The following is a 25,655-nucleotide window of genomic DNA, read 5'->3' as shown; positions in this document are numbered from 1 at the left end:
CATTCAACAGAAAAAAGAGGAAGCGCCTTTTCCTTGGAAGGCCCACACAAGTCCTGGAGTTCACGTTTATAGGACAGACTTGACCATGTCGTCACCTCTGAAGAATCACCGTGTCTTAGAGTGTTCCGTGAGCTGATCTACTGACCTGGGTCCTATGACCTGGCACTGGAATGGGAGTGGGGATTCTATGTACTGAGATCAGGGTGCCATCCCCAAAAGGGAGGGAAAGGTGCTGGGTAGACCAACAATAACAAATGCTCTCTGCAGCACAATTATACTTTAAACTCTCTAAAGGCAGAGATTATGGCTTGTTAATGTTTTAACATTCTTTGCCCACCTTTAACAAATGACACAATAAATATAAAAAAACAACAACAACTAGTTTTGATTGATTGCCTGAACAAATGGCTGTAAAATGAGTGAATTTGAAATGGCTGCTTAATGTTAAAAACACCTTTGTCTCTCACTTACTGCATTGCATACTATAGTCCGAGCTAACTTTAAAGTGTCAATTGTGTTTACGTGAAGGGAAGTAAAAGTGTAAAACACTCAATATGTCATTTACAAGGATAGGGTTTTTTTTTTTTTTCTGTAGTGCTAGTGAGGAGAAATAATACATTTTAAGTGCAGAGAGAAGGGGACATTTTCTTCTAGGACAAATGACATAAAAACAGAGCTTGACTGACAGCCTAGTAACATTAATAATACCTTGCAGGTGGAGATCTGCTCTTATTTCAAACATCCCAGAGCAAGACTATCAGAAGAATAAATACTCTTTGTTCCAAATTCAAACACTTTCAGTTGCATCTGGTTAAGGCGACTCTTTTCTAACAGCCACATGGCAGCTTTATTTAACAAGCATATTTCAGCCTTTACAAAAAGTCTCAGCCTCACCTAACCCCATGCCCTCCTTTCACTGGCAGTAATTTATCTGTCACACATTGTCTCTGATGTTGCAGATGACCATATCCTGTCCCTTTACCATTTTGGTGCACTCCTTTCTGACTCCCAGTTGCCACCTAGGGACTGCTTTTTGGAGAACCCAAACTCTGACAATAGGTTTCAAAGAAGACAAGCTATTTTCAGTCCTCAGAGTGGGGTAACCAAAGATCCTCATGTCATTAAGGCAGATGACAGGGTGAAGACTGGGGTCCTGCATGACCATGCTGTGTGGGTAGAATGTGCAGGGCGAGAGCATGCGGTCTCACGCGGGTTTTCTGGTAGGCTGAGGGTGGGAAAAGAACTGATTTTCTCTGAAACGTGAGAACCTATAGCCACTGTCTTGGTCCATCCAAGCCTTTGGGCGGATATCCCTCGGGAGGTGGTCCATTCCCAAGACGGTGTGGTCCACAGCATCCCAAGCCCCTGAGACGTGGAATGGAGTGAAGGTTTCAGAAGTGGAAGCGTTTGGTTACATGGAGGAGTTTGGTGATGCAGACCTGAGGGGGCCCATTGGAGTGGCGAAGATGCGGGACAAGGCAGTGGACTGAGAAGACACAGAAGGTTAGGAAGGGAAGACGGGGCGGTAGGCTCTTTCCCGTCCGTTGAGGAGTGAAGGCAGGGGAAGGCTAGCGAGCAGCGGACAAGGGTTGACACAGTAACAACGCGCAACACTTGAGTTCCTCCCCCGGGTGGAGCCAGCACTGGTCTGGTTGCTGTGCATTTTCATGACATCCCTGTGGTGCAAGTTCTTTTTCTTATCTCCATTTTACTCGTAGGGAAATTGAAGCACAAACAGGGTAGCTAGCTCAGCCAATAGCCAGAGCTGAAAAGCACAGTGCTGAGGTGTCAGCCCAGGCCTTCTAGCTCTGAAGACCCAGCTCTGACCTAGGGCTTGGCAGCTTTTTCCTATAAAGGGCCAGATAGTAAATGTCTTAGGCTTTGTGGGCTCTATAATCTCTGTTTCAATGACTTGACTCCACCTTGGCAGCATGAAAGCAGCTATAGATAGTATCTAAACAAACAAGTAAGGATGTGTCCCAATAAAACTTTATTTGTAGAAACAGAGGAGGGCCAGATTTGGCCCATAGGCTGTAGTTTACTGAGTGCCAATCTAACTTCACTGTTAAACATTTTAACAACAACAACAAAAGTTTTTGGCTCATGTTAGCCGGGTCATGCTGTTATGATATGATTTTCTGATGAGCCATGCGTAGAATGAATGTTTTGGGGCTGAGACATGGGGGAGAGGCTGGGAGGAAGGGGAAGGTAAGGTTCAGCGTGAGAGCCAGGCTGGAAGGAGCGGGAATGGGCCCGAAGATTCAAGCTCCACGCATTTCGTGGGAGACGGCGGTGGGAGAGAGAAGCGCTAAATTCTGACCAATATTGTAGGGTGGCTGTAAGTGGGAGGAACAGGTTTAAGAAGTGCCATAAAATTCAACTTTATAGGATTCGGGCTTTATAGCATGTGTTGCAGCAGCCACACTGAATAAATGTATGTTTTTCATTATAGTTTTATTACACATTTAAAGCCCATTAAGGCACAAACAGCTATCAAAAAAGAAAAAAGGGGGGAACTTTGGCTTCACAAGTAATCACATCAGTTTCCAGGAAGGCAGTATTTTATAAGTCAGAGAAAGATGCACGGCGGCTGTCCTGCCCAGTTCTGTACTAACTCACTCTTTGGGGAACAATATTAATAGATGTTTTGCTACATTTGTCTCCTGCTGAGGGAGAATCGCCCCCACCTCTCTTTTTAAAATAATATCATATCGTGGAGGTTTATTCATTTGCCTTTGAATTGCAGGTAATTGGCTGGCAGTCTCAGTCTGTAAAACAACCTGCTTTGTTGGGGTTTAAAAAAAAGTTGAAAACCGTTTCAAGAAATTGTGACTTGAAATTATTTCTGGCTTGAGAAGCCATGTGCTAGGCAGTGGTCTCTGATGATATTTTCATTTTGAGCCTGTGGGGTTGGGCCGAGTTGCTCAGTGAATCATGAGGGGCAGCAGGCTCACCATGCGTTGTTGTGAGGTTGTGCCTTACACAGATGGCCCTGGGGCCGAAATGCAGCCTGTGTGCTCTGCCTGGCCCTTCTGTCCCATGTCTGCTTGGAGAAAGGGGCATTTTTTCCTGCATGCCAATGCACTGTCTACTTGGGGCCACCTCTGCTCAGAAGTGGTGACTTTTTCTAATTTGTGTTCTGAGGTGGGAGTGTGTGTGTGGCCTTTGCACATTGTGTGGCATCCCATTTAGGATGCCACTGATTGTAGGAGGCATCACTATTTAATGTACAACCTAGAAAGACAAGATGCTGCCAATCAGGTCTTGATAAGCTATTGATTATAAGACACATGCCAGCTTCAAATGTGTTAAATGTGAAAAGGATTCAATGCAGTAATTTGTCTCTTGAGCGGGTGCACCTTTTTAAAATTAGCACAAAGGTGCCAGTTGAACTAGCTGCCACCTTATAAGGATAAGGTAGTCAAGTCCCGGGAGGGAGGTTTTATTTATTTTGTGTGATAAAAAGCTTCACCAACCTCTCTGCTCTACTAGAGACGGTAAATTGGTTGAATTTCTAATAGAAGTAGAAATGTAGAATATTAGAGTGAAATTGACTTCAGAAAGCATCAGGCATTTCAACTGGGGCAACTTTGCCCCCAGGGGACATTTGTCAATATTGAGAGATATACTTGGTTGTCATTATTAGAGTGGGTAGAGGCCAGGGATGCTGCTAAACATCCTTCAGTGCACAGGATAGCCCTTCACAACAAGAAATTACCTGGCCCCAATTGTCACAGTGCCGAGGCTGAGAATCCCTGATGCAGTGGGACAATGTATATAGCAGGGGGTTAGAACCTAGGTGTTGGACAGGAAAACCTGGGTTCAAATCCAATCTTACTTAACTGACTGGTGGCCTTGGGCAAGTAAATTAGCTTTGCTAAGCCTCACTTTCCTTGCCTGTAAAATGGCGATCAGAGTCTCTTCTTCAGAGGGTTGGTGAGAGTGTTAAGTGATATAATTAAGACAAAGGTTGTAAACACAGTATAACAAAACCCAAACCCAAAGGCAGCTCTAAGTATCTTTATCTATGCTAACTAAATCCTCTGGGCAACTCTGAAGTAGGTATCCTTATATCCCCATTTTTCAGATAAAGACACTGAGAAAAGTTCAGTGACTTGTCCAAGGAAACTCATGAGCAAGTGGTGGACTCAGGATTTGAATTCAGAGTCCATATTCCCCACCAGTCTGATCCACCTAGCAGGGTGCCCAGCATTGAACAAGGACTTAGGGAAAGAAGGCAGACAATGGTATTGTTGTTAGTATTACCCACCCAGAAGGCCCCACTTACAGGTAGTGAGTGACTCAGAGCCTGGAGAGCAGCAGGACTTGGCAAGGTTCCCCATGAGAGGGCAGCTGACCTGGGCTAGTTCCTTGGTCTCCAGCTCCTCAGGGACAAGCCTCTCTCTCTGCCTCACTGACCCTGCCAAGAAGCCAGTATGGAAGCCGTTGTGGTGCAGCCCATATCCAGCTGTGGGTCTCGGTGCCACCATTACGGATTCACTCTGGGAGGTAGTCATCTCTACCTCACAGGGCTGTTGGGAAGATGAAGTGCGACAATAGATATCAGATATCAGCTGACTCCAAGTATCTGAGCCCTTGGCTTGTGGGCTGAGAACAAGGGTTCTGGAGGCACCTGGAACCTCCTGCCCTGATGCACATCTGGAAGTGGAGAGGGTTGGAGAGTGGCTCCCCAGATGGCCTGCAGGGTCTCAAACAAATGCTCCTGGAAATTGTGGGGAAGGGGGGCCTTGGAATGCCTCTGCTTAGTTCTGCTTTAAATACATATTCATTTCTTTTGTGGAGGGGAATGAGGGAGGCAGGGAGGGAGGAGAGGAATTGGCAGACAGGCTTCACTCTGGAGAGTTTCTCTGAGGGGCAGCACTGGTGGGCCTGAGCACACATTTCAGAGACCCTGGAGGAAGAGGGGAGTAGTCTCAATAGACCTATGGTGCAGAAGCTCTGGGCAAATGGGCCTTCCTCCTGGCCCAGGGCCCAGGAGTACAGAGCATGAGGCCGCGTGAAGGCTGAGCGAATGAGAAAGGTTAAGGGAGGCGGGTAGGAAAGTCCTTTACACCTCACAGTTGTAGGGGTCTTGGAGCAGGCACCCCAGGAACTCAAGCCTCAGGAGCACCTCTATGTGATCTGGGTACCTCACTTTGCAATTCCCAAAATGTTGTCATAAAGGAGACAATACTGTATAGCAATTAACAGGTTACAGGCTCTGTTGTTACACTGCCCAGGTTCAAATCCCACCTTGGCCACTTGCCAACTCTGTGACCTTAAGCAAGTCACTTATACTTTTTAGGGACTCTGTTTCCACATCTGCAAATCAAGATTTATCTCGATAAGGATGTTAAGTGGAATAAATGAGATACTGTTTTATGGTCCTTAGCAAAGAGTGACTACTCAGTAATGTTTACTACTCCTCCCATTATTTAATATCATTATTATTCTTGAATTTATTCCCAGCAAAAGCAGTGAAACAAAATGTTCTCTGGACTCATTCAATCCAGGACTGAGATCCTGCCTGTCTTCCTGTTCACTGGCTGTGTGATTGTAGGCCAATGACTTCATCCTCTGAGCCCATTTTCTTACCTGCGTAACAAGGACAAATGAGAGCTGCCCTATAGAGCCATTGGGGATTAAACCAGTTAACATTCATAAAGTGCCCGGCATGTTTGACAGTAAATTCTCCTTATCTGTTCATTACCTTCCCTTTCTATCTCCCACCTCCACTGCCTCATTGTCCCTACAGGAGTGTCCCCAACTCACTTGCTCAAGATCAAGCAGTTGGAAAGGAGTGGAGCCAGCCTCAAACCCAGGTTTGGTTGTGCCCATCTCTCCTGCTCTTCCCATTCAATTACACCATCTATTGTAGGTAGGCAGAGAAGGATGGGCTCCACCTGGAAGATTCGTAACTCATGGGAGTCTCCAGGGAGGGACACCTGGATTCTGAGACACCTGGACACAACCCATGGCTTCTCTCTAAGGAAGTGGTAGATGCAATAACAAGGCTATTCTATGATAATTAGGGTCCCTTGCTCATTGCTATTTAATTTTCTTTTTCCAATCACCCTGGGATAGTAATCCTGGTAGATGCTATTGTGCCCATTTTATAGAGAAGAAAATGGAGTCCTCAGGAAGGGAAGAGGCTTGCCCAAGGTAGAGTAGAGTTAGGACCAAAACCCGGACCTGGTCTGGGTGCTCCTGGTCCAGTGCTCATTCCACAATATCCAAGTGCCTCTACTTACTTTCTTGCACTTGCCTTCTTTAACTCTCATCCCTTGTCCCTACTGCCTCCCCTCCTGTGCTCCCCACATCCTGGCCCCTCCTATAAACGCATCACCTGGAAGATGATTGAATCTGACTAAGCTCTGGCATCACAGCAAATCGGATCAATTTATTACACTTACTCATTTCAAATTCTACATCGGCACAGTTGTAAATTGAACAGTGCCAAATTCCAAATAACCTGAGAGTCAAGGCAATTTAAGTTCTCGAAGTCAGACATGCAGGAAACAGACAATCTAGGAGAAAGAAATATGAAGCCTGATCTTTAGAAAGTGCATTTGCTGTCTACTCTGGGTGATCATGTGATCTAAGCCAGGAATCAGGGGACTTTCTCTGAATCAACTGAACAACAGGCTTTATCTTCCCATTGGGCTTAAGAAAGTGGATTTGCTGTCTACTATGATCCAACACCCACCTTGTCAGGGTCCTGGAATGAATTGGCTGTGTAGGAGCTGAGAAATTCTGTGACTGTGAAGACTCAGTATCTATTGACCAACTAAACCTGACTTAAGCAAAGCAGGAATTTATTGGGTTATTGTAACTAGAAGGTCTAGGGGAACCACTGCATTCAAGTATGGCTAGATCCAGGGACTCAAATATGGTCATCAAGAAATTGTTTTCTCTGTTTGAGCTTTGCTTTTCTGTGCATAGTCTTCTTCTTAGTCAAGAATTCTGTAATGGGGCGCCCAACTTACCAGTATAGTAACCCCATCAGGAAGACCACTCCATTTCCAGTAAATCCAGTAAACGTTTTTGGTTTTCTCTATTAGCCTAAGTTGGGTCATGAACTCCCCTGAACCAATCAGTGTAAACTGGGGGATGTATACTCATTGGCCAGATCTGAATTATATGGCCATGCCTGGAGATGAAGAGATGTGTCCTATGACCAGAAAAATAGATTATAGACCTTCGTTAAAATAGCAGATGGCCGCTGGACTATCCCCCAGTCTTGGTTTTCTTGTATATGACCTTTAGAGATTATAGCCTGGTGTTTCCTGTTTGAAAGTGCTTCTTGTCTGGCCTGACCTAATTTCCTGAGGAAAAAGTTGAGAAAACTTTGGATAAAACTCTTTCTGCTTTATTGACTTCATGTCCACAATTATCTAATGTTATTAGTGTTTTTCTGATCTAGAATTAAAGTTGAAGATACTGTTTCCTGAACATTTATCATGTGCTGAAAACTGGGTTCAGTGCTCAGTGGGGTTTGCTGTCTGCCTCCCCAGAAGCCAAACTCTTTTCTTCTAGAAACTGCCCCAGGGTTCGATTGGATATCAACTCCTCCCACACTCTGGATGAAATTCCACTGAATTCCACATGAATGGAGTACAGGATGCAGATTTTAAACTAATCAGAGTATCACTTTCCCTTATCCACAGAGACTGGTTCAGGAGTGACCATGTGATCTAAGCTAGGAATCAGGGGACTTTTTTTGAATCAGCTGAACACAGGCTTTATCTTCCCATTGGGCTTAGGGAAGGGAGGCTGAGATGGTGGCGGCTGTCTAGGCATTGCCAAGGAAAACGTGAAGGTTGTGTATAAAGCCAGAACAGCAGAGGCAAAAAGCCAAGATGGAGAGAAACTGAGGCCTGCCCTTAATGACTGCGATCTGAGTCTAGCTGTATCTGAAGCCAGAGCTATCTGACTTCTCAGTCGTTTGAGCCAGGACATTTCATTTCTTGAGATGGGTTTTCTGTCATTTGTAGTACAATGAAACTTTGATATGCCTAAAGTCCAATAGCTGTTCAGTCTCTAAATTTGAGCCCAAATTTGTTTGATGCTATTTTGACACATCTAAAGTTGTTTTAAAATCATGTTCAAAACTTTCAACTCATTTCAAGTTAGTAAACTTAGAAAATAGACAACTCTATATTCTCTCTTAAATACCTGTTTAACCTGGCTTTTCTTGTTCATACCCCCTACACTGTAGCTTGGTTTCATTTCACATTTCCGAGACCATTTTTTTCCTGAGATCTTTTTGTTTTTGTTATTGTTTTTTACAACTATTTTGTTTTTGAGGTATAATTGACAAATAGTAATAAGTACAATGTAAAGAATACAATTTTATGAATCTGTGGAATTATCACCACAATCAACATAATAACTATATGCAGCACCCTCAAAAGTTTCTTAATGCCAATATTTTAAGTTTTACCTATTATACTAGGTCTGTAGTAGTATCTCATTATGATTTAAATTTTCATTTCCCTAATGACTAATAATGTTGAACATCATTTTGTGTTATTATTTACCATCTGTGTATTTTCTTTGGTGGAGTGTTTGTTAAAGTTTTTGCTTATTTTTAAGTATGCTTTTAATTTTCTTGTTATTGAGTTCTGAGATTTCTCAGTCTCTTGGATCATAGGTTGATGCTCAACCACTGAGCCATGCCAGAGCCTGTGTCTTTATATTTCAAGTGTGTTTTTTGTGGGTAGCAAATGGTTGTGTGTTGCATTTTTTGTCCATTCTGACAATCTCCGCCTTTTAATTGGGATATTTAGACCATTTATACTTAATGTGATTATTGATATGGTTAGGCTTAAATAATCTTGCTGTTTGTTTTCTATTTTCCCCTTCTTGTCTTTGTTTTACTTTTACTTTTTTTCTGTCTTCTTGTGGGTCAATTGAAAATTTTTTATGACTCCATTTTATCTCGTTTGTTGACTTCTTATCTGTAACTCTTTGTTATATTGTTTTATTATGTGTTTTAGAGTTTATAGCATACATCTTTACTTGTCATAGTCTACCTTGAAGTGATATTATTCCACTTCAAGTGTAGTGGAACCTTGTAGTAATATACATCTATTTCTCCCCTCTTGACCTTTGTGCTGTTGTTTTAATATACTTTATTTTTATATGTTATAAAACTATCACACACTATTGTTATTTAGAATTATCACTTTCTAAAGATATTTTAGAATTAAGAGAAAATATTATACAGTTACTCAGGTATATATTATTTCTGGTGCTCTTCATTCTTTGGGTGAATTTATATTTCCACTTGATATTATTTTACTTTTACCTAAAGGACTTTCTTTAAAATTTTTTATAGTGCCAGTCTGCTGGTGATGAATACTTTCTGCTTCTGTATATCTGAACACATGTTTATTTCACTTTCTTTCTTAAATGTATTTCACTTGGTATACAATTCTATGTTTCCAGTTTTTTTCTTTCTGGGATTTCAAGATGTTCTGCTGTCTTCTTGCTTGCATTGCTCCCAGCAAGAAAGCTGCTAGCATCCTTTCCTTATCTTTGTTCTGCTGTATCTAACAAGCCTTTTTCTTTGACTGATTTTAAGATTCTCTCCTTTTCAATCATTTTGAGAAATTTTATTTGACAGCCTTGAATTTATTTTTATTTACTTGTTATTGTGCTGTGCTTTATTGAATTTCTTGGAACTGTAGGTTTATAGTTTTAATTAAACTTGGAAAAATTTCAGCACTATTTTTCAAATATCTTATTACTATATTTTCAAGCTTACTAATATTTTATTTTGCAAAGTCTAGTCTTCTGTTAATCCTAATCAGTATATTTTACACCTAAAATGTTTTAGTTTTTATCTCCAGAAATTCTATTTTGGTGTTTTAAAATATATCTTTCTATTTATATTTTTGAGCATATAGAACAGAGTTATAATAACTTTTTTAATGCCTTTATCTGTTAATTCTGACATGAGTCACTTCTAGGTTGGTTTTGAATGATTGCTTTTTTTCTCATTATAGGTTTTATTTTAATGCTCTTTGCATATCTGGTAATTTTTCACTGGATGCCAGACATGAATTTTACCTTGTTTGCTGTTAGATATTTTTGTATTCTTTGTTCTGGTATGTAATTACATTTTCTTAGAAAGAATTGATCCTTTTGTGTCTTGCTTTTAAGATTTTTTTAGTCAGGAAACTTTTTCAAGACAGTAATGTGGAACAATCTTGGGTTTGCCTTGTTTTGTTTTTGATCCCTCAGGTATCAATATCCTTCATTGCCAGTTGTTTAGTGTTTTGAAAAGCCATTGTTTTATATTTTCTGTCCAGTTTTTTATTGTTTCAAGTGGGAGGGAAATCTGATTCCTGTTCCTCCAGCTTGGCTGGAAACAGAATTGCGGTCCAGCCTTCCAGATAATTTTTATTATTATTAATCAATATTATGATTGTTATCCCCATTTACAGATGAGAAAATAGAAGTTCAGAGACATTAAGTCATATCAAGGAAAAAAGTGGTTTTAGACAGTGTTGTTTGTTCGTTTGTTTGTTCCTCAGAGTGAATGCAAGTGATCAGGAAAGTGAATTTACAAAGGAAAAACAGGCCAGTTCTGGTGGCCTGTCACTTCTTTCCTCTTGATCAAACAAGGTGACCTTTACCTTGGTGCTCTTCCTTACCTTTCCAGAGCACTAGCTTCTCTCCTTTATTATTTTTTGAACCATTGATTTCTACCTAAAATAGGTTTCTACATATTTCAACTTCTTTGGGGATGAGCCAGCAATGAATTGTTATCTAATTTAACAATGAGAAATAAAAAAGGAAAATTTCATGGAGAAATGAACATTTGTTTTAGTACTTTCTCTGAGGTGCTGCTGACAGCCAGTGCTGAGAGAAGAGAGTGGAGAATGGAGACATGTGCCCTCAGATTCTCACCTTAAAGGCCCATTATTATTTTATAATGTGGTTCAATCTGGGAGGTGCTCTGGACTGGAGGTTCCAGGCATGAGAACCTGAGTTCTAGCCAAGTTGCCAATTTGCAGAATGGTATGTTGCTTGTCATTCCCTTGCTATAAAATGGAGTCAAAGATACCCCAACTTATCTATTCTTGTGGGCCACTGAGAAGGTCAAACATAATCAAGAATGTTGCTTTAGCAGGAAAAGTTTAAAAGCAGAATCTAAGAAGGACTTAACGAGTCTCTTCCTTTGATAAGCTAGGTATGAGTGCCCTTTCACTTGTAGAAAAAAGCTTTTTGTGGGGATGCCAGACTCAGGGGCATTTTATCAGAGGAAAGACCTGAAGTTCAGGAGAAGACCCACAGGCTTGGGAATTGGACCAAAATAGGTTCTGTGGCCTGATGTATTTACTTATTTAAATCTCATTTTATTCCACTGCTCATCCCAGTTTGGACCCAGTTTTCCCAGCAATGACCTTGAAGGAGTCTTGAGCCTATCCCCTAGTCAAACTAAACTGTCACTTGTGTTCCCCAGTATGCCCTGACATGCTAATCTGCCTGAAATATTTTGACCCAGCTCTGTGTGCCCCTCAAGAACTGGCCGAGGTATCTTCTGGGGAGGCTTCCTAACAGATTGAGATGATCCTTTATCTGTACATCTCCTGAATTTTGTCACAGAGCTTATCATATTATAGAACAATTATTCCTCAACGTTTATGACTATTTTACTGTGTTTTAAATCCTTCAAAAGCTGGGAACAGATTTAATTCATCCCACTATCTCGTATCCTCTGATGAGTAAAACATTTGAAGACGTTTTTATATTTTATAAAGAAAAAACCCCTGATAGATAACTCATCACATTTCAAAGAAACTTAAAACAGTGCAAAGGGGGGTAAATGAAAGTTCCCATGTTCCTCTAACCCTCTTAGTCGCTTCTTCTAGGGGCAAACCCTGCTCATATCCCTCCAGACATGCATATGCATGAGCATGTCTTATAGACACAGTCAACTTCCTAGAAAAAATCTAAATGGGATTATGATTTACAGATAATTCTACAATTTACTTTCTTCACTGAATATGTTTGATATTATTTGGTAACATTCCATTTTTAAATGCCTTATTTATTTACTAGTTTTTCTGTTGACAGATGGATTTTCAGATCCTTACCATTAAGTACAAGGTTATAAAAAGTGTACTTGAAAATTTTCAATCTACTTTCCCCCAAATTTGGAAACGTTGCTTTTTAAGTGGCTTTGAAATGTTTGACTAGTTGTCTCCCCTTCTTCACCAAGATAACAAAAACTTTAAATTTCAAACATGATCAGTTTGAGTACAGTTGGCTTTCACAACTGTTTCCAAACTATTTTTTCCCTGTTTTAAATCCAAACATCTTAAGGCACAATTTCAGAACGTTTTAGATATTAAACTAGTTTATTTTCTAAGCTTGCTGACTAGTTGAAATTTTTTGGAAATGATTTTAAAACAACTTGAATGTTCCCAAATAACTTCCTAATATTTTGAAGCATTTGAAAACTCATTAAGCTTTAAAAATATTTATAAAACACTTTAATAAAAGTCATTAGAAATTGCAGAAAAAGCAAAGCATGTTCATCATATGGCTTCATTGTTGCAAATCATTTTTTCTTCTAGGTTTTGCCTTAGAAGGTTAGAAGATATATTTAACACATGTTAGCTATTTTCATTAAAGGAATATGAACTGCTTATTATCATATGCCATTTTCTCTGCTTTGTTCCTTTCATTCATTCATTTACCAAATATTTATTGAGTGCCTACTATGTGTTAACCAGTGTCTCAGGTGTTGGGAACACAGCAGTAAGTAAAAGACAAAAATGCCCAGACTCATGGAGCTTACATTCTAGTGGGGGAGATGAAAATACACAGATTGGTTAAGTAAAACATACAAGAGAGTAGTAAATTCTAAGGGAAAAAAGGCAAAGAAAAACATAGGAAGTGCTGAGGGGAGGGCTTACAATTTTAGATAGGGTAGCCAGGAAATGGCTTGCAGAATATAACTTTTGACAAGTCCTGGAGGAATGAGGGTGTGAGCCATGGAGATATTTGGGGAAAGAGCATCTGAGTTGGAGGAGTATCAAGTGCAAAGGTCCTGAGGCAGGAATGTGCCCAGAGTGCCTGAGGCACAGCAAGGAGACAATGTGGTTTGAAGTAGAGTGAACAGGGGGAAAGGAATGGGAGACAGGTCAGGGAGATAATGTGGTGGAACAAATCATGTGCGGCATTATCAGTCACTGTAAGGACTTGGGCTGTTATTCAAGTGAAATAGGCTATTGGAGGCTTTGGACTTAGTTGGAATTATCACTCTGGCCACTGTATTGAGAGGGGCAGGTGGCTGAGGTAGAATCCTGGTGAGTTAGGAGGTAGCGCAGTAATTCAGGTGAGGAATGATGGTGCTGGAATGAAGGTAGTGAGAAGGGGTTAAATTCTGGGTAAAATGAAGGAACCGTGGAGAGGATTCATTGGTGACTTGGTTAGGAGTTTTGAGCAAGCGTGTTGACTAACGAGTCAAGGCTTTTAGCCTAAATTGCTGAATGAGAAGACTGGAGGAGCAGGGGTTTGGAGCTGGTATCAGAAATTAGTTGGGACATAGTATGTTTGAGATACCTTCTGATATCCAAGTGGAGATGTCAGGTAGGCAGTTGGATTCACGATCCTGGAGGACAGGGTAAGACCAGGGCTGGAGATGTAAATTTGGGAGCCATCAGCATGTAGATGGGATTCGAAGCCATGAGGCTGGATGAGGTCACCAGGCATGCATGTTAATACGATGGAAAAAGAAGTCCAAGGACTGGATCTGGGTCACTCCAACATTTTGAACTTAGGGAGATGAGGGAAAATCAGAAAAGGGGACTGAGAAGGCCCAGCCAAAGAAGGGGGAGGGAAACCAGGTGAGGATGTTGTGTCCTGTTAACCAAGGTGGGAAATATTTCAAGGAGCAGAGAAGAGAGGATGGGCACAAATACTCAGGCAACATCTCACCTAGGTGCAAATTAGGTTATTTGAGGCTTAAAAAAGGCTTCTAGAAAGCCTTTTCTGGTTCTACCTCTGCTTCATTCCCTCCCCTACCCTCACTGCTCCAACTGCATACCCTGCTCTGGGTTCGCAGCCTCTTCAGGGGAGAGCTCTAATTTTGCACACGCCATATGTGATACAAGGGTCAGTCCACATGTTTGCCTCCCTGGTTAGACTGGGGCCTTCAGAGGGCAGGGCCAGTGTCTTATTCAACTCTACAGCCTGCTACAAAGCCTGTACTCGACATAATTTTAATATGAGTATATTATTTACTTTCATCAGATTTTGCTTTGCATTATTTGAAAATGACTTTTAAACTGGGTATGTAACATCTGAGTTAGAGATTTAGCTATTTTGGAGGATTGGAAACAAAGAATCGCAGTAGCCTCTTCAGGTGACTTTGCCCTCATATACCTAAGGTTTTGTCATCACTTTGATAAATCACAGTGCCTTTGTGTAGCACATTTTGTAACTCCCTACCCGTGCCCTTGCTAAAGCCTGTCCACCCACCTGGAATGGCCTTACCTCCCCCAATGGTAGGACCGTTGGAATCTACCTAGCCCAAAGGAACCTTCTCTGAAAGCCTTCCCACTCACCACTTTCGACCAGGCACTCATTCTATTGCCACTTTGGTTGCTCTTATGTTAGTATCGGTCTGCATACTTACATTCATTAAGATTAATTGGCATTTATATCTTGGCTGGAAGCAAAAAAATTCTGACTTCCATGTTGACAAAACCCCTCTGGCCACTGTGTGCATTTTCTTGTGCCTGACAGCCAGCAGCTCAGCATCTGGGAAAAGTAGAAATTCAATGAATGTTTACAGTGTCAACACTTTTGAAAATAAGTGATTCCAGTTTCAGAGGCAATACATATTGAAGTCAGCCATTGTGTAAGAGTCCTGGATTGATTTAAGGGTTTTCACAGATGAACATCTTTCTAGTAAAAATCAGTGCAATGTTCCTCCCCATTGTTCAGCCAATGGACCTTCTAAAACCAGTTGGGCATTGTTATATATTGGGAGGATCTTAAGAAACTAAATAATTGAATGCTCATAATTTTCAGTTTCAAGTAATACAGCCTACCTTATGTTCTGTAAAAGGTCAATAGAATCAATCACAGTTGTTTTTTACGCCCATTAAATATTTCATACAAACAATCAGTTACTCAGTAGACATTTAGAAATGCCTACTATAGGTCCAAAATAGGGAAATGTGTTGTGGAGAGTCCAGAGTGCTTACACACGGCTTCCATCCTCATATTACCATGTAGCGTGGTGCCTGCTAAGTGTAGTGCATCTAGAAAGATCTCCCTTGTCTTCCTGTGGTGGACATTACTAATTGATTGTCAGGCTCTATGTTGCTAATCCTAAATGTGACCTGAAATTCTTCTCTAGGAAGCTACTAGCAATTGGAGTTCACACCTGAGATGAGTGATATCTGCTCTTCCATGTACTGGATTTCAGGAAACGGGTACCACGGGGCAATGAGAATGAAATGGAGCACAGCCCTGAGAAGTGGAAACCAGTCTCTTTGTTGCACAGATGGGCACCTGGAGAGGAAGTCAGGAGTGAGGAGGGGCTCCAGGGCCTGCTCTGCTACAGGAAATGTCATTTGGAGCAAGTCACTTAAACTTCTGGCTACTTCTCTTTTGGATAACCCTTGTGTAGACAGGGTATTTTCACTGCAGTCATTTTTTCATATGTAAGAGGTTGGGCTAGATTCAGGGGTTGATATTTTCTCCTACCCAAAATTCTCTACCAAACCATTACTCAGCACTTATTCTGTTCCTGGCATTCAGCTAAAGGACTTATGGGTTCTGGACCCAATTTCAACCTGTGGTGGGGGAGCAGGGTTCCCCACACGACCAAGCAATTCTCTGATATCAGCTGAGTATCCTACAATTCAATCCAATTCTGACACTACCCACTGGGAGGTAGCATCAGATCCCACAGCTTCAGTGCTCAGTCCTACAGGACTGCCCCCTCCCCACTTCAGATGCCAATCATAAGTCCAGGCAGTTACCTGTATTTCTGCTAAAATCAGAAATTCCCATGACTCCATCCTTGGGTGTGATGAATTTGCTGCAGTGGCTCACAGAACTCAGGAAACCTGTTTACACACTAGATTACCAATTTATCACCAAAGATGTTAAAGGATGTGAATCAACAGCAAGGTGAAAAGTGCACAGGGTGAGATCCCCAACACAGGAGCTTCTGTCCTCATGGAGCTTGGGACCTGATATGGTGGCATGTGGAAGCATTCTGGTTCTCCAACCTGGGAGCTCTCCAAACCCCTCATTTTATAAAACAGAGCTTTTATTACATAGATGGGATTGATTAAATCATTGAACATTGGTGATCGACTCAACCTTCAGCCTCTCTCCCCTCTCTGGAAATCAGGAGGCGCCACTGAAAAGTCCACCCCTCTATTCATGTTTTTTTTCCCCCCCATGGCAACCAGTCCCCATCCTTAGGTGCATTCCAAAAGTCACCTCATTAACATAAACCCAGTTGTGTTGGAAAGGGGCTTGTTATGATCCATATGACACCTATTTTTCTTTATGGCTTTGAAGCCATTTTAGGAACTGAGGACAAAGACCAAATATAACAAAAGATATTCCCATTGTTCCTATTGTTCAGGAAATTCCAAGGATTTGAGGAGCTTTGAGCCAAGAACCATGAGTAGAGACCAAACTTAGATATAATATATTTATTATAAATCACAGTATCTCCAGACTTTTTCTTCATAAGCAGTTTCCTCTTCCCACTGACCCTAGATAGTAGGTTCTATTAATCTCCCCATTGCACAGATGAAGAAACTGAAGCACAGAGAGCTGAAGTAATTTGCCCAAAGTCACACAGCTAGTGAGTAGTCTGAACCTAACCTAAGCTCTCAGACCTCCAAATAATCTCAAAGTCTGCACACTGAATTTCTTCACTGTACTGAGGATGTTGTGGTTTTCAGACTTTGTTCTGGTTGATGCTAGGAGCATGAAGTGCAAGACCCTGCTCTCTCAGGTGCTCCCAACCCTCCACTCCCTCCAAGACATCTCTGTGGAACCTGCGGATTCCAATGAATTGCCTCGGAACCTCTGGGCTGGAGAACATTTCTGATTTTTCAGCTCTCACATTCTCCTTGCATGTGACTAGTCCAGCAGCATGAATATCAGCATCAATTCCTCAGCCCTCAAGGGACTTCTTAAATAATAGATGATGCTAACTTGAACCCTGGCTTTGCAGTAGATGATACTAACTTGAACCCCAGCTTTAGAAAGCATAGCCATTAGGAACTGATTCCTCAGGCCTGTTCTGGGGCTGCCAAGGATGTTGTTTGTTACGATGCTCAGTGTCTTCACTCTGGGATCCCAGGGGAGGAATCTTTCTCCGGCCTCTGTATTAAGGGCTTTCCTTGAGTGCTGGTGGGCTTTAGCCCTATGGACACCGTGAATCTCATGACCCACTCTGGCTTCCTTTACATATTGACTTCTGAAAAACTCAGAGCCAAATTAGTGGCATAGTTCTAGGAAGCTTACTGACTTTGCTCATGGCTCTAAATCAGTTTCTTTTCCTTTGTCTCATTTTTCTTCCTGTTAATTTAATTTATTTTTCTGTGGTATATACATTTATGGAAACCATATTAAATCTATTTTGGAATAAGGTAGGGTATAAATGAAGAAAACTCTTTTCTTTAAAAAAAGAATTCCCTGCTGAGGACCGTTATCAATACTGGGCTCCCTTAAATAGCTCAAAATCTTGAGTAGATGAGTTTTTCATTCTTTTTGATAGTATTTTCAAGTCCACTTAAGGTGGACCCCAATCTTACTAGAGATAAAGGAAATAGGAACATATTATAACTACTTCCAAGGTGTCATGTTGTATACTGGCCAAAGTGAGATGCAAGGAGTCATCATTTAAGATGAAGGAATAAGGTAAAGCTGGAAAAAAAGGAAAGAAATCTCAAGAAAAGAACTCCAGTTCATTGAGTCCCTATTTTGTACTAGACTTTTTTCTATCAGATAAAGTCCTTTGGTAAAATTCTTTTAAGATGGATAACTGAAACCCCTGCTTAGCTTTGCTAAGAAAAGTAAGTCCTAAAAATATTTATAAGGAATCAAGAAAAAAATAGTCTGTTATTTATAACCTTGGTTTAAAGCATTATAGAGTGGGCAAGGTGGAATCTTCTCCAACTGCCATTCATAGTCATAATTTGAGCCCATGGCCTGTACAAAATCCCAAGGGATACGCGTATTTGTGAAGGAGGGCCATGGCTCAATTTCTTTTCAAAGTTAATTTTTCAATGTTATAATGACAGAATTAAAGGCACTTTGAGTTATATTGTAGTCAAATAAATTAGCTTTAGTCTTGATGTGCGTAAATTATATCTTGGTATGTAGGAAGAGAAATGTGCCCTGTGGCCAATGATGGGCCCTCACCCCGCAGTTGATAAATCAAAGGTGCAACTGGAAGGTAAAACACTTGTTATGAAATGAAATAGAATGTCAAGCTCCTTGTTAAATTTGCTGTAGCAATTAAGTTCTCAGGTGAGAAAATGCGTCTTTTTCAATGTTTTATTAACTCTGCCATTTAGCACTCCATTTATAGGAGTAACTGTTCATCCTAAGTACACATGCGGATGACTTTTCACCTCCATTTAAGTGAAATGTTTGAAAGGAGGAATGGGTTCCTGTCCACCTGCTTGAATAGCAGCGGAGACTGGATCTTCGCCAGTGTGCAGAGAAAGGGGGGTGGGGTGGGTGGGAGAAGGGTGGTAAATGGACAGCTTGGCCCGGGTTGGCTGGTGTTGAGGTGGTGATGTCCCGGGGGGCTGCAGACTGTCCAGGGCAGCTGTCTCCCCATGCCAATGGCATTTTTTCCTAAATTATGGGAATGACCCTTATTTCCAGGCATACCTCAGATTCTAACTGATCATAACTTTGGGTAAAAATAATAATCAGTTTTGTGTTATTCACTTTGATTTTTAAAGCAGGAAGAGAGGTGTGTGAAGGGGGGGAGAAATACATGTGACTGCCTTTTGGCTTCTGTAACTATTACAAGGAAAATAGTTGCACTGAAGAGGTTATTTCCCTTTGGAATCAGTGAGCTCTATATTTTAAAAGAAATGGCCTTTGCTGATGACCAGTTGTGCACCTCAGGTAACTTTCCTTAAGCCTTGGTTGCTTCACTTATTGACTAGCAGTACTTCTATTCTCAGGGTGAATGTGAGGTTACCAGAGTGAATTTGACATAAATGAAATTGCTTCATAAGCTATAAAGCATTATAAGCTATAATGCCCTCCAATGAAAGACCATTAAGAACACACCTGCAGTTGAACAAGTTGTGTTCATTTCTCATTGTGACAAAGGAGAATGGTTCTGTGGGGAGCCATGGAATATCTCAGTTAGAGAGTGTTACAAAAGACTTAGATGAGATTTAGCCTGGGGTCTTGTGGTTTTGGGGAGGGTGTAAGAAAGCGGGGCTGTGCTGTGATTGGATGCTGTCAGGATGTAGGGGTAATTCTGTTTGGGTACCTTAATACATTATATCTAGAAGGAGGGAAGGGTAGACGGAGGCTAAAGCTGTAATTAGTAAGAAAGGAGCGGTTACTCATCTTAGGAAAGAGGGCTGTCTGGTTATTTTTGTGGTGTCTTGGACAATGTTCACATTTTGCGTGTGTTCAGACATGCTTGTGAAGTGGTTTTGTTTTTGTCTTGACCTATCATGGCCACAAAGCGGCCCTGTCTGAGTCTCATAGTTGTGAAGTTGTTTATGTTCAGCATGAGAACATCAAGGGCTAGCTGGTAGTGCCAGGCTAGCTGTTGGAAGTTAGGGGCTGCTTTCCTCTTCCTCAAGCATTATAGAAAAGTGGAATGTTTTACATTTTCAGTTGTACAGATACAGAGTTGGTGCTTCACGTGTGCATGTGCATGAGTGTGTGAGAGAGTCAACTGTGAGTGTGTGTATGTGTGTGTGTGTTCAAGCCACCATTATGTGTAGCTACCGTTCTGTGGCAAAAGCATATCTTTTAATTGAGACATTGATATGGCTTAGTAGCTATGCTAGAGACATTCTAGTGTCCTCACTGAACATTTCTCCTCCTGAGGAAACTGCTCCACCCACAAGCCTGCTGAGGAGAGAGACTGTTTTGTACTGGGTGGCTCTGATCACAGCCGAAAGCATCAGGGCTGGCCTGACAGGAAGCAGCCAGCCCATAGGCTGAACAGTCATCTATGACCATGTCGCCTGGCCTGAAATGTTTGCTTGGACCAATCAGATAGTTCTCCCAGAAACTGGCAAACCAAGAAACTTACCCAGCTAATAGTGGGGGCAAAAAGGCCATAGAATATTATGAGGAAGAAAGTGTGCAAACTACCGTTATTAGAGTCATGAAAACAACAGAGAAGCACATGAGAAGTGGAGAGCCCTGGTGGCTAGAGTAAAGAGAGCAATAGAGACAAAGCTCAAAGAAAAGCAGAGGCTCCTTTGAGCTGTCTTGGGGCCGGACCACTTTCCCGTTCTAGCCTTGACCATCCTATGATGAACTCCTGCCTCATGAGCTAGCTCAGATGGGTCCCTGTCTTTTTGCAACAGAATGAGACTGATTTTAGCAACTGCCTACAATGTTCGAAATTTAAAAAACTGTAGACAACATCTAGCCTTTGCTCCCCAGTTGAGGAAACTTAGCCTAAGAAAAACTAAAGTCACTGTTCAAGATGACAGAACTGGATGGAGGTGGGACGTGAATGGGACTGCATGTCCATCCTCAGGATGCGCACATGCGAGCACACACTGCTTCTTGTGTTAATGGTGCTGACCACATTTGGGGGATGCCTGCTTTCCAAGCAAGTCCTTCCTGTAGCTGGAGTCGACAGCTGCCTACATGGTGTTTGGGGAGCACTCGCAAGTTCTGCTACTCCCTCCCTGCTCTCCCCACCTCGCAGGATGCTGGCACCTCCCTCCTCAGACTGCTGCAGAGCTTCAATGAGGCTTTGTGTGTCCAGTCCTCATCACAGTGCTTGGTGCATTGTAAGGACTGAATGGATAGTACTTACAAAAGTGTGTGAAGCCGCTGTTCTAACTCATTCATTCCTGACTCTGGAGCTGGTGAGAGTAGAAGATGATGCTCTAAATGAGTAATGTTAGCTAGGCTTTTTAGTTTAGCCCAGGACAGCAACCAGAAGGGATGATCAATACTGCAGGGTTGATATTACCTGTGCTGGTATAAATAAACAATACCTCACACAAGTCTAGCACATGGACCCAGCTACTACATTCGCTCCTTTATCAAATACAAAAACTGTACCATTGTTATCCCCACTGTAAAGATATGGAATCTGAGGCTCAGGGCAGCTGCAGGGTGTGTAGGGGTGTCCTCCCTGCAAAGGATAGTGTGAGAGCCCAGGGCACTTGGAGGTGGGGAGGGGAGTGTGCCAAATTGGGGAACTTTACTAACTTCACCCTTTTGTCCAGGACCGGCTCCCCACACCCAGGAACTTGCAAATAAAGGGCACTGTCTCCACCTGGCTGTGAGGGTAATTCTTCTCTGTCCAGGCTTAATGTCACCAACGTGATTAGCAACTGTATCAGGGAAATCAGTCGCCTCCTTGGCGGGCATCTGCCCTTCCCATTCATCTCTGTCTCTGCAGGTGCAGCTGGAGCTCGAGAACATTCATTGCCTAATGAAAGTAGCCTGTATGGGTCCTGTAGGTCGACAGAGGTAGGAAGAGGTGGCTGTGTGACGTTCTGCTGTGTAATATATAAAGTTTCTTTGAAAGTTTTTTCTGAAAGCTTGGAAAATGTAAAGCCCCAACCCTTTCAAGAAGATTCATTGAAAAGCCACGCTTCCTAGGTACACGGGACCCTGTCGCTGCTCATGAGCCAGGCAGTGCTGGATTTGGGAGGCTGGCTGCCTGCTCAACGCTGGTCAGGAATTTATCCAGGTTCATGGCCACGCATTCCTTTGAAAGAGAATATTTTTTAAATGCAGTGGCTCTTTATGGAACCATGTGGACTGAATGTTTAAATTTCCTAAGCTTTCTGACAGTTCTAAAACTAACTCTAGGCATAGTTTTAAAGCTGTCAGGCTTAAGATATTTATTTTGATCAAGGTATTTTTATTCACATTTAAATTCACTTAGAAATCCATTAGTAGTTTTAAACTTGTACGCATTACCCCACTTAAAACCTTAAAAACTTAGTTATAAAAGAAATTTTTGGTTGCTATTTCATGTGTCAAGTTATATATACTTATTGTTTTGTAAAAAAATAAAACACAACATTGTATCTAAGATAGAATATACTGCATATTATAATTTATATTCATAATTCACATTAATTTTGGCTTTGGACTTTATACAAAGTACATCTACCCAGAATATCAATCTGGATATTATCTTCATATCTTTGGAAATGTTAAGATAGTCAAGTAAGATTAAAGCATTTTAAATAATGGCTTGCTCTTAAGAAGAAAACATTTCTGAGAATTTTTCCTAGAAAAATGTAATTCAAAAAGTTACAACTAACTTTGCCTTCTGGAGCTTCTTCTCTCATGTGGTGTTTGTTTTTAATGAAGACGTCCACAAACAAAGAAGTTCACTGCTCCCGTGTGTGTGTGTGTGTGTGTGTGTGTGTGTGTGTGTGCATGTGCGCACGTGCATTCTTCTCAAACGTATTACATTTTGGGTAACAGTAGGCAGATGCCTCCTTGAACATTTTTGGACTGACTTCGTTATGATATCAGAAGATGTCTGATATTACAGATATCCACGTACCTGAACAATGTAATGCTTCTCTCCTGGTTTATAATCATTAACCTTTACTTCATGAAATCGAGCAAGGGGATTAAATGGCACCCGTGTGATATTATTAGTATAAATTCATTTCAATTGGTGGCTTTGATCGTCTCTGCAGAGAGTCTCCTTATCTTCCAACGTGACCTTTTCGGTCCCCTGTTATTGAAAAATAGCCTTTGTTAGTCTTTGGGACTTTCCCACTCTTTGTGGCCTCTGATGCTTTTATTATGGTTCAGACTCTTAGCTTTGCTCCCATAGAAATACAGAGGTATTTTTTTTTTTTACAAGTCTCAATGTTGCCAAAATACAATAGCATTGTTAGCTAATCATTACTGTGTGTGGAGCAGACAAAAGCTCTTTAAAATGAGAGCGGGCTTCTTCTCTAGCAACAATGATTCGGAGACTCGGTTTCATCCATCATTCCCTGGCCACACCTGAGGCCAAAGCTCGACCTGAACCTCTGTGGAGAGATGAAGAAGGACGTGACTGTGAGCAAGAACCATTTGTGTGGGAAGGAGTATGATGTTTAGTAAAACTAGATGCTTTGTCATACCTGTGTCATGAGTAGTTCTGGCCCCTCTTTTTCCATTCCCACCCCCTGCTGGCAGCTGTGGGCTGGGTTGGATAGATGTGCCCATGTGCAGTGTGGACACTTGCTATGTCCTGTGGCCACACAGAATCTTCTGAAAAGTGTCTGTCTGTCTCTCTTTTGGAGAATTTCCCACAATATGCATTCTTCCTACCCAAGGTAGGAGTGGAGCACTCACTTTCTCAGACTCCTTTGCTGCTGGGTGCAGTCATGTGACTGGCTCAGCCAATAAGATGCAAACACAGACGAAATTTTGAGTGACATGGCAGGGGGAAGCAGGCTGGGCATAGGGTCCCTTTTCTGGGGAGTGTGGTGGTGGAGGCCTCTGGTTTTGGGGACAGTTGTGTGTGGGGAGTCCTAATGTTCAGGGCCTAATGCACCCAGCTGCCTTTGTCGTAGAGGCAATGGACCATCACTGGGCAGTTCTGAACTGAAGCTTTGAGCTACGCCTTGCTGTAGAGCCTCTCAGCCATCACCTGAATATGATTTCCTTAAAACTTATTTTTGTTTCAAAATTGATTTATTTTTAGGTTATAAAACATGATTTTATTTTTAAGGTGTATAGTGTGCTGTTTTAATATCCATACACATTGATATCCATCCATCCCTCTGTCAAATAACATATCCACCACCTCACACAGTTACTATTTTATTTATTTATTTTGCAGTGAGAACACCTAAAGATCTCTCTTAGCAAGTTTTGAATATACAGTACAGCATTGCTAACTATAATCAGCAATCTGCACATTTTGATCCCTGGAACTTACTGTCTTACAGCTGAAAGTTTGTACCCTTTCACCAACATCTCCCCATTTCCCCCCCTCTCAGCCCCTGGCAACCATCATTCTACACTCTGATTGTAGGAGTTTGACTTTTTTAGATTCCACATATAAGGGAGATCATAAAGCATTTGTCTGGCTATTTCACGTAGCATAATATCCTCCAGGTTCATCCATGTTGTCATAAATGGTTGGATTTTCCTTTTTTTTTTTTTTTATGGCTCTTTAATGAGAATTGGTGTAAGAAGAATCTAAACAATATTCCATAGAGTTTTACCAAACAGTGAACGTGGACATGTGCCTAATTATAGCATTTATAACACAACCATCTCACTGGAGACAGGCACAGTCTTAGCTAAGGGAGGTAGCAAGGGTCAAAGTAGCATCTCTGACTTTGGGCTCTTTGGGGTCATTCATTTCTTAGATTCTGTCCTTGATTTGCCAAGCGTTCATTTGCTGGTGGCCATCTATGCCCAGAAACAGGCTGATCACAAGAAGACAGTTGGGGGTTATGTCTTTCTGTGTTTAAGTTAATTTTCTGAAGTATGGGGCTTTATGCCCCTTAACTGGTGCCATCAATGTTGATGTTATCTTGCTGTTTTCTGGTTCTACCCTTGGGTCTTGCTCTGAATCTGTTGCTTTGAGTCTCCCCTTGGGAGGATGTCTGCTCTGTGTCGTCAGAATAACCATGCACATCACTAATCACACTTGGTACCGCACTGCTCGGTTGTGCTGGGCTCTGATGCCTTGTTGTTCTATCTGATAGGCCATGCTAACCTGAGCTGCTCTTGGACTCTCTTCCTAGGCTTCACTTTCTGTTTTTAAAGCTATCCGCCTCTCGTAGAGTGTGGGCTGTTAGAAGGTCGGAATCCTGTCTTGTCTTCTTTGTTCTTAAGCTCAAGGACAGTGCTGGACACATTCCCAGCACTTAAGGAGGAAGCATGAGAGGCCCTGGTGCCCTGAGGGACCCTGGTCTTGTCTGTGGCAACCCAGAGATATTGACCTTGCCTGACCATTTTTCTGATCTTTGTATCTTCCTTGGCTTCACTGACCAATAACCAAACCTATCCATTTGGTCTCCAGGTGAGAAGTGGCTTTATTTTCTAGTGTCATGGCTGTGGTCCCTTAGAGACCACCTCATGACCCCTTTAACTAAGGCTTTTTAGGGAGTTGAGGTAGCTCCTTTGGCCTTTTAGGGCATGTGCTTGTTTAGGCACCTGAGGTACAAGATTCCTTTCTCTATGACATTTTCCCTTTCCTTCTTTTTTTCCAAATAGGTTCCATTTCTTCCATAGCTACTGAGCAGTGGACAAAATAGTTGCTCTTAGTATAAAGCCACAGTGTACATTTCAAACTTCTGTAGTCCTAGAAAACAAAATAAATAAGCTTTGGAATTCTTTATGCTATATCTATCCACCCTTGAGTGGGTTATGTCTGCATAAATTAGAAATAATTGAGTGAAAAGTAAAATATTTGTTGTGCCATTCGATTACATAATTACAAGTAT

This window comes from Miniopterus schreibersii (genome assembly GCF_964146895.1).
Source record: "Miniopterus schreibersii genome assembly, chromosome: 15".
Lineage (NCBI taxonomy): Eukaryota > Metazoa > Chordata > Mammalia > Chiroptera > Miniopteridae > Miniopterus > Miniopterus schreibersii.
The sequence above is the reverse complement of the archived record's forward strand: the minus strand, read 5'-3'. Positions refer to the sequence as shown.